This window comes from Amborella trichopoda, chromosome 10 (assembly GCF_054954075.1).
Source record: "Amborella trichopoda isolate Santa Cruz 75 chromosome 10, AtrichopodaSantaCruz75HAP2 v2.0, whole genome shotgun sequence".
NCBI lineage: Eukaryota > Viridiplantae > Streptophyta > Magnoliopsida > Amborellales > Amborellaceae > Amborella > Amborella trichopoda.
This window is the reverse complement of record NC_142345.1, coordinates 3,008,882-3,021,329: the sequence shown is the minus strand read 5'-3', so window position 1 is coordinate 3,021,329 and position 12,448 is coordinate 3,008,882. Positions and strand designations below refer to the sequence as shown.

Below are 12,448 nucleotides of genomic sequence, written 5' to 3'. Positions count from 1 at the left end.
TTTTGTATATCTTGGAGATTCTATTTTATAAGAAAGACATCCTTGTTAAACTAGAAATAGGAAAAAGGCCATGCGTGGCTCTCTTGGGACTCTCCTCTATAAAGAAAACTTTTGTAAAGAGACATTATTATATAAGAAAAAAGCCAGAGCGAAGAGGGTTAGTTCTTTAGTCCTTACATGGGTATTCTAGTGAGATAAAGACCATATTTTAGGGCTTGAGGGAGAGCTTATAATACCTTGTATGCATGTAAATCTTTGAGTTTCTGTCTTTTATTTTTCTGCACTATTTTTCTTTCTCTTATTTTTGTCAAACCTTGGTTTTATCCACAACAATTGGTATCAGGTATCAGAGCCTTAGGGTTGTTTAAGATCCTTGTTGGGCATTATTTTTGCCAAACTTTGGTTTTATCCTTGTTGGGCATAAGGTTTGTGACAGATCACATATCTTTGAAGATGGTTGGAGGAAGTTCAACTAGATATGAAATTCCAAAATTTGATGGTTCGGATTTTTCAACCTGGAAATTAAAGATGCATGCAGTGTTGGTGAAAGATGGTTGTGTAGTGGCTTTAGAAGGTGTAGAAAGTAAACCGAAAAAGATGGATGATGAAGAATTTGATGAGAAGGATAAATTTTTCAAGGTGGATATGTTTTTGGCGCTTGATGAGTCTGCTTTGTTCAATGTCTTCTAAAAAACTTCCATGAAAGATTTATGAGACAGGCTGGAAAATACTTATGAAGGTAAGTCTCTTCTTAATAAAAATTTTCTTTGTAAAAAACTTTATAATATCAAGATGAGTAATGGTCCATCTTTGCAAGGACACTTAAATGAGTTTAATGCCTTGATTAGCAAGTTGATATCATTGGATGTAAAGATTGATGAAGAAGATAACGTTGTTATTTTATTTTATTTTATGCCGAAATCTTAGGACGTATTAATCATGAATCTCAGTAGTGCAAAATCTCTCGAATTTGATTCCGTTGTTTTGAAACTTTTGATAGAGGAGTCTAGGCGAAAGTCTGGTTAGGATTCATTTGCGAATGTATTTGTAGCACATGGAAGATCAATTGAGAGAGTTATAGGTAGAGATCAGTCAAATATTCAAATCAAGAAGGCATAAGAAAGTGAAGTCTTGGAGTTGTGTAAAGCTAGGTCATATGAGGAAAAATTGTAAGGCACAGAAAGGGAACCGAGAAGCCCCTAAATCTGGTTCTAATGAGAAGCCTAGTTCAAGTAATTCTCAAGGAAATCTAATAGAAGATGTTGACTTTTCTGAAGATGGGGAAGTTTTGTCAGTGGATAGGGAGGAAGTGTTGCAGTATTGGCTACTTGATTGAAGTGTTTCATTTCACATGACTCCACATAGGGATTGGTTTTATAGGTACCAACCATATGATGGAGGTATTGTTCACACGGGAAATAATGACTCATGTAAGATAGTGGGAGTTAGAGATGTAAGAATCAAGATGTTCAATGGGCATATGCACCATCCCAAGTGTCAGACATATCCGGTTCTTAAAAAAAGTCTCTTGTGCTTGAGAAATTTTGATGAGCAAGGTTTCAGGTTTACAGGTGAAAAATGATGTCTGAAAATTTCAAAAGGAGCACTAGTGGTTGAGAAAGGAGAGTGAGCAGGAAATTTGCACTATCATGACGCGACATGCATGTTTGGGTCATATGAGTGAATGCGTACTCAAGGTACTTCTCGATAAAAACCTTCTCTCCGATTTAAAATATTTTTATTTAGATTTTTATGAGTCACGCTTATTTGGAAAGCAAAACAAATTGTGGTTTGTTTTATCCACTGCTAGAAGTACGAATTTTTTGGAATTGATTCATTCAGACACATGGGAATCACATATTGTTTCTATGTGGGGTGCTACATATTTTGTCACTTTTATTGATGATTTTTTTTTAAAAAAGTGGGTTTATATGTTGAAAAGAAATCAAATGTCTTTAGCAGTTTCCCAAAATTTAAGTCAATAACAGGAAATCAGAAAGGCAAGAGCATCAAATGTCTAAGAATTGATAATGGGGGAGAATTTTGTTCTAATGAATTTAATAATTTTTGTAGTGAGTATGGTATTGTCAGGTAGTTGACAGTCCTTGGAACACCTCAGCAAAATGGTGTTGCCGAGAGGATGAATCGTACGATTACGGAATATGCTAGGTATATGTTGAGTACTGTCGGGTTAGAGCAGTACTGTTCGTATTGCTTGTTTCGTAATTAATATATCTCCTAGTTCTGCTATTGACTACACGACACCAAAAAACGTTTGGACAGATAAACTTGTTGATTATTCTATCCTTCGTGTATTTTGCTGTGATGCATATTCTTTGATTCCAAAGATAAAAAACCAAGTTGAATGAAAAATCCAAGAAGTGTGTTTTACTTGGCTATGTTGATGGTACAAAGGGGTACAGATTGTGGGATCCTACAGACCACAAGGTTATAGTTAGCCAATAAATTATTTTCAATGAAAATTCTATGCAGAAAAAGAAAGAGTCAGATGCAAAAGCTGTTGAGGTGGAATTCACCCATGGGAACTAGCAAGATGGTGGTCAGGACCAAGAATATGAAATTGTCCAAGATCTTGTAGTCCCTTGTATTTTTCATGTTGACATGATGTTTTTTCTGATTAGTAGAAGAGAACTTTGCGACCCCGTAGACATAGGCAACTTGCCAAACCATGTAAATTTTTGTATTTCTGTTCTTTTGTTTTTTGCACTATTTTTCTTTTCCTTATTTTTACCATACCTTGGTGGGTGTGATTCATTCTCTCAACAATACCATTTTGCTGAGGGGTTCCAGGAACTATCAACTGCATAGAAATACTATGTTCATTACAAAAATTATTAAACTCACCAGAACAAAATTCTCCCCCATTATTAATTCTTAGACACTTGATGCTCTTGCCTTTCAGATTTTCTATCAAGTCCTTAAAGTTTTGGAAACAATGAAGGCATCTGATTTCTTTTGCAGCATATAAATCCACACTTTTTTTGAAAAATCATAAATAAAAGTAACAAAATATACAACACCCCCCAAAGAAACAACATGTGATTTCCGTGTGTCTGAATGAATCAATTCTAAAAAATTCGTACTTGTAGCGGTGAATGAGATCTACTTGATCTTGTATTCCTATATTAATGGGATTGTACGCAATCTTCTATAGGAGGTAATTTGATGAGATATACAATGGAATCCATAGATATAGATCTAATTACAACAAGGAAACATATCATGTGACTTCTATTGGGAATGAGATACATTTTCCCAATCTAGCATGTGGGAATGAGATAGAGGCTCACGTGATGGACTTTGGGTTCCTCTTCATATAACTTGTCTTGTAGAGAGAGAGAATTTACATGAAATGTATGAAAGGAAAAATCTAGAGAGAAGTGGGTTAGTTCTTTAGTCCTTGGGTGGGTGTTCATGATAGAGAGAGACCATGTTTTTGGGCTTGAGAGAGAACTTGTAATCCCTTGTATTCTCCATGTGTATATGATATTTTTCTGATTAGTGGAAGAGAACTTTGCTGCCCCATGGACGTAAGCAACTTACTGAACCACGTAAATCTTTGTGTGTCTGTTCTTTTATTTTTCTGCACTATTTTTTTTTCTTTTATTTTTGTTAAACCTTGGTTTTTATTTTCAACGAATGCTATTAGAGCGCATTGCTTAGTACAAGGCTAGTGTTTGTGCATTCGATTGTAGAAAAACACATTGCAAAGTATGCGAGTGTTTTAATTGAGGTGGAGAAATATGATAGCAAGCACAATCTTTCCAACAAAAATGGTGAAAGAATTTATTTGGCAAAAAAAGATGAATTCATAAAGCTATCCATTGGAAGTTGGCATGGTGATCAGGTGATTTTAATATCAAGATGAAGATTGTTGGATATGGTGATATCCAAAATCACCCACATAAAAAAATCCCATATTATATGGGAATGAGATTGATATTGATAAGTTTCCTATTTCCCACTTTGGTTTTAACCCGATTTTGTTCTCCATAGTTTGTAGTTGTGCGGGAGAAAATTACATACCTTGCTGCAATGGAGGCATGTGCACCGCATCACTGCCCCCATTTTGATTCCACTGCTCCTACTGGGGCCAAACCTGTTAGTGCACCGACCGGGACTTCAAACCTACCAAAAGTAGCTGCATCTTTTACTGATCCCATACCATATTGTCCAGTTTCAAAGAGATCGAAAGCCATCCACATTTGATGATCCATCTGCTAAGAAATACCACTTATATGAATCAATGGAAAGGTGACCACAATAAAAGAAAATGTAATTCTTCACCTTGGCTATAAGGGCTATGGAACCTTGCCACTATTAAATTGTGTCTCCTTACATGTAAATATATGACTTCTACTAGGGGATGCATATGCTGGCCCCCTCTCAAATCTATCTTAAAGATGGATTTTTAATCCAAAATGATGTGATCATGAGTATGAAACAATAATAATAATAATAAAATTTTCAACAGTTAAAAAGTGATTCTTTTATAGATATTTGTGGGTGTTTTACAACATCCATCTTAATGTGGACGTTTGGTAAATCCGCTGGCTCACCAACAACTTGTCCCTTACTGGCTATCCTAATTGATGTACAAGCGTATTCGGCTATACAAAATTGTCTACGAGGACTACAAAAATTTGGCTATTAATTATTCAAATTGAGAAATGGCATGCATTTTGAACACACCATCGCCGTTTAGACCTTCAGGATCCATCAAGAAAACTGCAATCTATCAAATTTGGTTGAGCTCTGAAATGTATAAAACGAGTTGAATCAATGTTGAATCAATCATGGAGTGATTTATGTATGGATCCAAAAATTTTAGGTAAAATACAAAATACTCTCTTTATAGGCAAAAATTACAAAGAAGACAAGGTCAATTGGCTTTTTTTTTCTTTTTTTCAAAATTCCCTTTGAGTTAACTCGAATTTTAATTTTTATTTTAAATTTTTTTAGTTTTTTTTTTAAGAAGGAAGTGCCCTAAACTTTAAAGCAGTGCCTTACTAAAGAAAAAATCAAAATTCGAGTTGATCGAGGGGTAATTTTAAAAAAAAAAGCAAGTTGATCGACTTTCTTTGTAATTTTTTATATAAGTGAAGCATTTGGCATTTTAACTAAAATTTTAATATCCCAACAAAAATCACTCCCAATCATGATGGCCATAGAGAAAGAGGGAAGAGAGAGGGCCTCCATTTTGTCGAGGGGAGAGAGAATGGTCTCTTATGTTTGGAGAGAGGGTCCCTCTTCCTCCGAGAGAGATAGCGAGAAGTGTTTACCCCATCACATTAGCTTAGTGATCCAAAATGAACAGAGAGAGAGAGGGGCAATGACAATAACTACAATGGAGAGGGAGGAAGAGCTCTAAGGAAGCTGTCACAAAGAGACCATTATCTAAACACATCGTGACCTTCAGTATAAAAGATAATGATGGTGCGGTTTATCTAGAGCCGAGGCTCTAAACAATCAAATTACAGTCAATCTTCAAATAGTATCGAGAAATATGGTCTCAATACTAGAAATCTGTGTGATAGCCCTCAAATATATTTTTACATTTAATTATAAAATTTAAAGCTTCAAAAATAATGTAAATCGAGCAACTGTCAAAAACATAAAAATCTAAAAAATTAACGATCCAAAAATATTTTATGATAGTGAACTAAAAAGTAAGAGAGAGAAAAAGAGGTAAGCCGTTAAAGTTGAAGTAAACGTGCATACGGCGAGGACAATCCATTTGGTACAATTTAGTAATGCTTTTTCTTTTCTTTGTATTTACTTGAGCTTTTCTATCTAGGACACGGTTTGGATGACTCCACGGACTCACATGTAGAAATACATGCTCGTTAATGATTTATTTTTGAAATAGAAGTTAATTTTAAGGAAATATATAATTTTTAACATCCAGATTATTAATCTATAAAAATAAATAAATTTTAAAAAATAGAAATGATATTTTTTGAAGAAAATATATAAACCTTTGATTTTACCTTTTTTTTTGAAAGACTATTATTTACGAGACCTAATTTTGGTGGAGCTTTGTAATAGGTGCGGGCAATGATGCACCAAACAATTTTCCTTCAGAGTATTTTGGTCAGATTTTGCTATCAGGGATAAATAAAATTCTTGTTATTTTTTTAGGGCAATGGATGGGAGAGATTGTAGGATAATGTCTAACTACTCATGCGAGCCAACCTAGACTTGCCGGAGTAAGATGGGCTTACCACAGTGGCGAGCTCGAGTATCCCGAGTTTTGGTGGTCAAACTTGAGAATATTAAAAAAAAGGTGAGGTTCTTATGAAGTTGTCTCCTTATACTGTAGAGGTTAGGTGCACCTATAAAATTTACTTAGAGATATCATTTTGGCATCGAAAATATTATTGACTTCAAAAGCTCTTTTTAAATTCAGTCAGAAAATTTAAAATTTAAAAATTGGTACAGATCAAACAGATTCATAAACTTTTCTTAATGTCCTTTCATCTCAAGGTCTACATTATCCGTTGGAGGGTTCTCCTATGTGGGAACACTCTCCACTGTAGGATTTTTGAGATGCACCTTTTCTCAACAGTATAAGGTTGCAACCTTATGCAGACTTTTTCTTTAAAAAAAAAAATTAAAAGTTATAATAAATTAAAATAAAAATTTTATTTGAAATATGTATTGGGTCCAAGTCAGATATGGACATAACCTCAACCCGACCCAACTAGGTAGGATCCAAGTAAGATAGTTAACACCAACCTCAACCCGACCCAACCAGATAGGATCCAAGTCAGATATGGACCTGACCTATTGAGACCCATACCTAGACCCATACCAGATTCGGGTCAACCTGCTTGTCAGCTGCTTGATACGACCCGATTCCCACCCCTAATGTTTATATATAACATATATGAGGAGAAACTCACTACTATGCATCCAACTGCTGATCAAATGGGGGCTCTGTCCTTATTTCAATCAAAACTGTAGGATATTTTCAACATAAATACCAATTATAGGCATTAAAATCACATATGAATATATCATAAGGCATCTTGTGATATTTAAATAGTTTTTAGAAGTCTCAACATGACATCAACGCATTGACGGTTACGCACCGCCCCTCGTGGTCAAGCATGGTAAATTAGGCCGCAAATCCATTATGTACATATAATTTTTGTTTTCGTTTCTTAGATGTTATTTTCCTAAGAAAAAAATGTAATAAATTAAATACAGGTATTCTATTGAAAAAACTGCGATCATATGTATTTAACAAATTATCCATAGGCACCCTAAGATTGATCTCTAAATAAATGAATAAATTGTCTCATTTTGAAGTGAATTTTGCCCATTCGATTTTGTCTGCATGTCCTTATTCATTTTAGAATTTAAATAAACATTTTGATTTAGCATTGTTCTTTGAGACCCTTTTTTTATATGGAAAAAAATTTTATACAAGACATCAACCTTATATTATAAAATTAAAATGCAATTAAAACTTACATGGAAAAATTGTTTTGACATTGGAAAACCATCCAACTTATCATCCCTACATGAAAATATATGGATATTAGAAATAAAAAAATTTTAAATTCTAAAAATAACATTTTTATAAAAGAATTTCAAAACTACCATTTTTATGATTTTGAAATATGGATGATAGACCCTCTTATATTTATGGGAGTAAGATCTCAAATCATCACCAAAAAAAAATCAAATCCACCTCTTATAATAACTTTTTTAGAGCTATGTGCTGCTAGTGATATTTTAAAATCATACTCACAAAAGTTCAAAAGGCCCCATACCATTTTTTTAAAAAATATTTATTCAAGATTCGTATATTTTTAAGAAGCGTCAAATGTTATAACCAGGTGTCAAAATAAAGTCACTCTTACTTTTGAGTACTCACACTTGTCTTCATTTAGTTATTTAAAATTGACGCGAGTGTGTCGTACTTTAATTATTTAAAATTAACGTTTCTTATAAACTGCATAATAAAACGTGTGCAGTCTTACAAAGCTGCACGCACGCAGCGGATAGTACACTTTTTTGTAAAGCTCATCGTTTCTTGCATTATTTAAAGGCCTACCATCTTGTAGGACCCACGTTGTAGTAATTGCCTAACATTGGAGAATATTAATTGAGAGAAAAATGTAAAATACAGTTTCGATGCGTCCACGTAGAAATGAGGCACCTCTTAAAAACCTATTGGGGAGATGGATTTTTGGACTTAATTTTTAAAAACATCTTGGAGAAACATAAAAATTATAAATGTGAATAAATAAATAAATTTTAAAAATTAAAAATAATGATTCTATTAAGGAAACATTTGGATAGTTTGTTTCAATTGTTTTTAAATGGACTACCTATTTACATCTTGATACCGCATAATATAGAAATGCAGTCAAGCCTGTATGAAATAATTTTCCAAAGAGTTAATTACGTACAAACCTTAAATAAGTTACAAAAATACTACTTGATCTCTTTAAACCCAAAAATTACGATCAATGTCAGTTAGCATGACTTCTTTTTTTGATAGAATTACCTCTCAGTTTGAGGATGTCATCATCGGACCGATTTTTGGGATCAAAACTTAAGTTGCGGTCAGATGATGACATTCTTGGACCTCTTTTCTTTTTCAAAACTTAAGTTCCGGTCCGAGATTGTCATCCTCAGACAGCAACTTTAAGTTTTAGAATAAAAAAGTGGTCCGGGGATAGCTCCGGACCACTGTTCTTTTTCACTTAAGTTTTGCAACTTTAAGTTTTAGAAAAATTAAAAAGGTGGTCTAGGGATGCCATCCCCGATCGATTTTAAGTTTTGAAAAAAAAAAAGAAAAAAAAGAAATAGTCCGAAGATGTTATCCCCGAACCGCTTTTCGCTGCTTCTTTTTTTAAAAATACTTAAAGTTGCGGTCTGATGATAGAATTTTTTAACCACGTTTTTTTTTAAAAAAGAAAATCTTAAGTTTCGATTCGAGGTTGAAATCTTCAGACCGAAGGGGTAATTTTGTTAAAAAAAAAAAATTACGTAACTTATAAATGGGGCAATCTTAACCTTCCATTCAGAATAGACGGTTGGATAAAAGGGATGATAGAACTTCTATGTTGTAGAAGAAACATAGAAATCTTACCCTTTATTTATATATATATAACAACAATAATGAAAGATAAATGGCATTGGCATTCATTGAACCTAACCACGCACAAGCCTTGCAAAAAAAAAAAAAACAAAAACAATGGGAAAGGCACCCTACGCGTCCTCCCTCAATATATAAAGGCCCAACCCTCCAATACAAAGTTGCAAACCCTGTTTCTTGTGTGTGTGTGTGAGGAAACAGAATGGGTGGGTTTAGAGTTGTTGTGATGCTTCTATTTGTGTTCATTGGTGTTTGTGACTACGGGGCGAAGGGCATGGAAACCAATCCCAACTTTGGTAAGTTTTCATAAGCAGGTAGAAAGTTCTCCTTTCGGGAGATAGGAAAAACAGAAAATAGGGATTCTTATTTTTCAAATATGGTAATTTAGTTTTGGTGCTGGAATACAAAGTATTTATAGCCTGCAAACAATGGATAAATTGTTTTTACAGTATTTTACCATTAATCCTGATAATTTATGAATAAGGGGTCTCAACCCCTTTTACGGATGATGCAAACGGTGCACCATCGAATGGCATTTTCCACGAAATGGTATTCCGTTTCGGCATCGATCGACTAAACAATGACTGCGACCAAACAATATATTACTAGGCTTTCTATGGTGCATAGCTTTATTATTTCTTAGTACTCCACTCACGATATTTTTTTAAACCTTTATTCTTTTTCTTTGTTTTTTTTTTTTTTTTTTGGGTGGTGGTGGCAGTTCACACTTGCAGCCCATGCTGCAATAGGGGCATCTGCACCAGGTCATGTCCCCCAATTTGTCACTGCTAGGACGTGTGGGACAGCTGTCCCATCTGGTGCAAAAAATGTGATTGCACCGAAGGGGATTCCAACTCCAACAAATGTCTATGCAAGGATACCTACAACTATTCCCCACCAAATTGTCCGGCTTCAGGCTTTGCTGTTAAAGGGCTAGATGAATTTGAAAGTGAAGGCCCATCAACTAATTATCTAAAACCTACTTACATAAATGGAAGGGTCATCATCGTGTATGACCCGCATAAATAAAAATGTGACTCTTCACTTGGCTTCTGGGCACTGTTTGTCCATGGATATATGGGGAAGAATCATTTCTAATGTTTATTTGTTTTTTTTGGATAATGCAGTGGAGAGGACAGGGCTTTACCCTTTTTTTCAACAAGATTAGAAGTTTATTTGTTTTTTTACATAATTAATAAAATGGTGTTAGCGATAATGAAAACCATGATCGATTAATAAGGTATGATTTGGTGTTTCTTTATACAGCCTTTTTTACGCCCTATCTAAATGGATGGACCTGTTTGACTTCGGATGCGCAAGGAAAGTGATCAATTGCTTCCATACCTTAACTCCTATATATGAGCATTTTTGGGCGTTACATACCTTGCCGTGAGGCCGAAGATTAACTATTTTTCTTAATTGCTAATTTATAACTTTTATTAGCTAATAAAATTTGATGCATTGAGTATATTTGGCTATGCAAACATTGTCGGCGATTACTTCACAAAAATTTATTGTTTTATAATTATTCAAACTATCCAAGAAAGGACCTGAATTTGAACATGGCAAGCTCATTTATAACATATCCAATTGTTTGGTGCAAAACCAGCACCAAAAAGTATAGATCTGATGCTGATTGTGGGACAACGACCTGTCTTAATTGATCTCGATCAAGAGAATAGAGAGAGAACAGTTTTCAACCCCTAATTCTTGCTAGTACATCAAGTAGATGGCCCTCTAACTCATGGTACTCGCATTACACAAGGATGGGAACTCCCTTTCTTTCTCTCTACACCAAGGAGGAGAAGGAAGCTTTCCTTTTCATTATCAAATTATCAAGAAACCTGGCTAATTGTTACAGTAATGGTCCATTTATAAATTCCCACTTGCATGAGCTTAAAAATGACCCAAATATCCCAAACCAAGCAAATAAATGACTGGATTAACCCTTAGCCCCATTTCCCATATTGTAACTTGCTTGCATGCAACCTTCATGCACCCAATTTCCCATGCAATGAAACAACACATCTTTAAATGTTCTTTAAATGTTGGACTCATGGAAGCATTCATACCAGTGTTCACAAAATCGATCCGGAACGATTAACTAAATATGGGCTCGGAAGCCATTTAACCAACCTAACCGTTAAACCGGTCGATTCAACTGCTTTAACCGGTCAAGATTCAACCGTTCTAACAGGTCAAGTCCCGTGTGATAAAAAAAATGTTAAAAAAATAAAAAAGATACAAAAAAAAAATCTATTAAAATATGAAAAGTATATAAAGAATGCGATTAAAACAAAACACATTCAAATGAAGTAGAAAATTAATGAAAAAACTGGATTTTAATGAATTGATTTGTTCTTAAGGGTATTTTTAAATTTTTTTGAAAAAGATGGGAAAATATAAAAGTATCATTGACAAAAAAAAAATTAGTTTCTATTTTAATGTAAATAATATTAAAATAGTATTAAAAAAATCATCTTGATCAACTCTTTTTTTAAAAATAAAATGAAGAAAAACTTAAGTTATGTATAATATAGGCCCTTCTTTTTGTCTACTAAATAGTATATGGTTTATTTGTTAATGTGTCTAACAATAAAGGACTTGCTTTAAATTCGATTCCGGTGGTGAATCAATGACGACATGAATTTGAATTCTAATACATCTATTATCAAGTTGAACTAGTATTGTATCTAAAGTTTAAAATATCGGTTGATCACCAAAATCGCCCAAAACTGGAATCGGCCACGGGCCGGTTTCGATCTAACCACATGGTTACCAGTTAGATCGGCTGGTTTTACGAACATATTAATTTACACAATAAATTATCTTTCTCTAAACAAAAAAGGGAAGCATTCACACATTAAATTATGTATCTCTAAACCAAAATATTTTAGATCTTGACAAATCCCGAAATGACAAAACTAACAAAGAGGTAATTAAAAACTCATCCTAGGATTAAAGCGAAGAGATGATGGCGAAATCGCCGTGGTGATAAAAAACAAAGAAACAACCATAAATATACCATCTCTTCTTCAACTAATCTTGTCCATTCTAATTTTAGCTTGTGTCATATCAGATTTCTAATGGTCCATCTCTTTTATCATTAATAGCATGCATTAGATTGTACCTTATCATGTGTCAGCAATTGACTTTTATTAATTTTGAAAGCTTGTATTTTTTATGAATGATTATGACTCTTTTCAATTATCACATAATAAGGGTATTATATTTTGAATTAATAATTAGCTAATACTTTGTTGCTTTTTTCCATATTGTTACGATGCTCTTTCTCTCTAGCCTCATCCACTT

At 33.8% G+C, this 12,448-nt stretch overlaps 1 long non-coding RNA gene across 1 annotated transcript; it reads left to right on the top strand.

Moving 5' to 3' along the window:
* The first annotated feature begins 9,299 nt into the window (after nucleotides 1-9,299).
* On the top strand, nucleotides 9,300-10,352 carry LOC148780004 (uncharacterized). Its single transcript, XR_016043120.1, has 2 exons — nucleotides 9,300-9,432; nucleotides 9,858-10,352. It is a non-coding gene; the product is annotated as an uncharacterized LOC148780004 (long non-coding RNA).
* The last annotated feature ends 2,096 nt before the right edge of the window (nucleotides 10,353-12,448 follow it).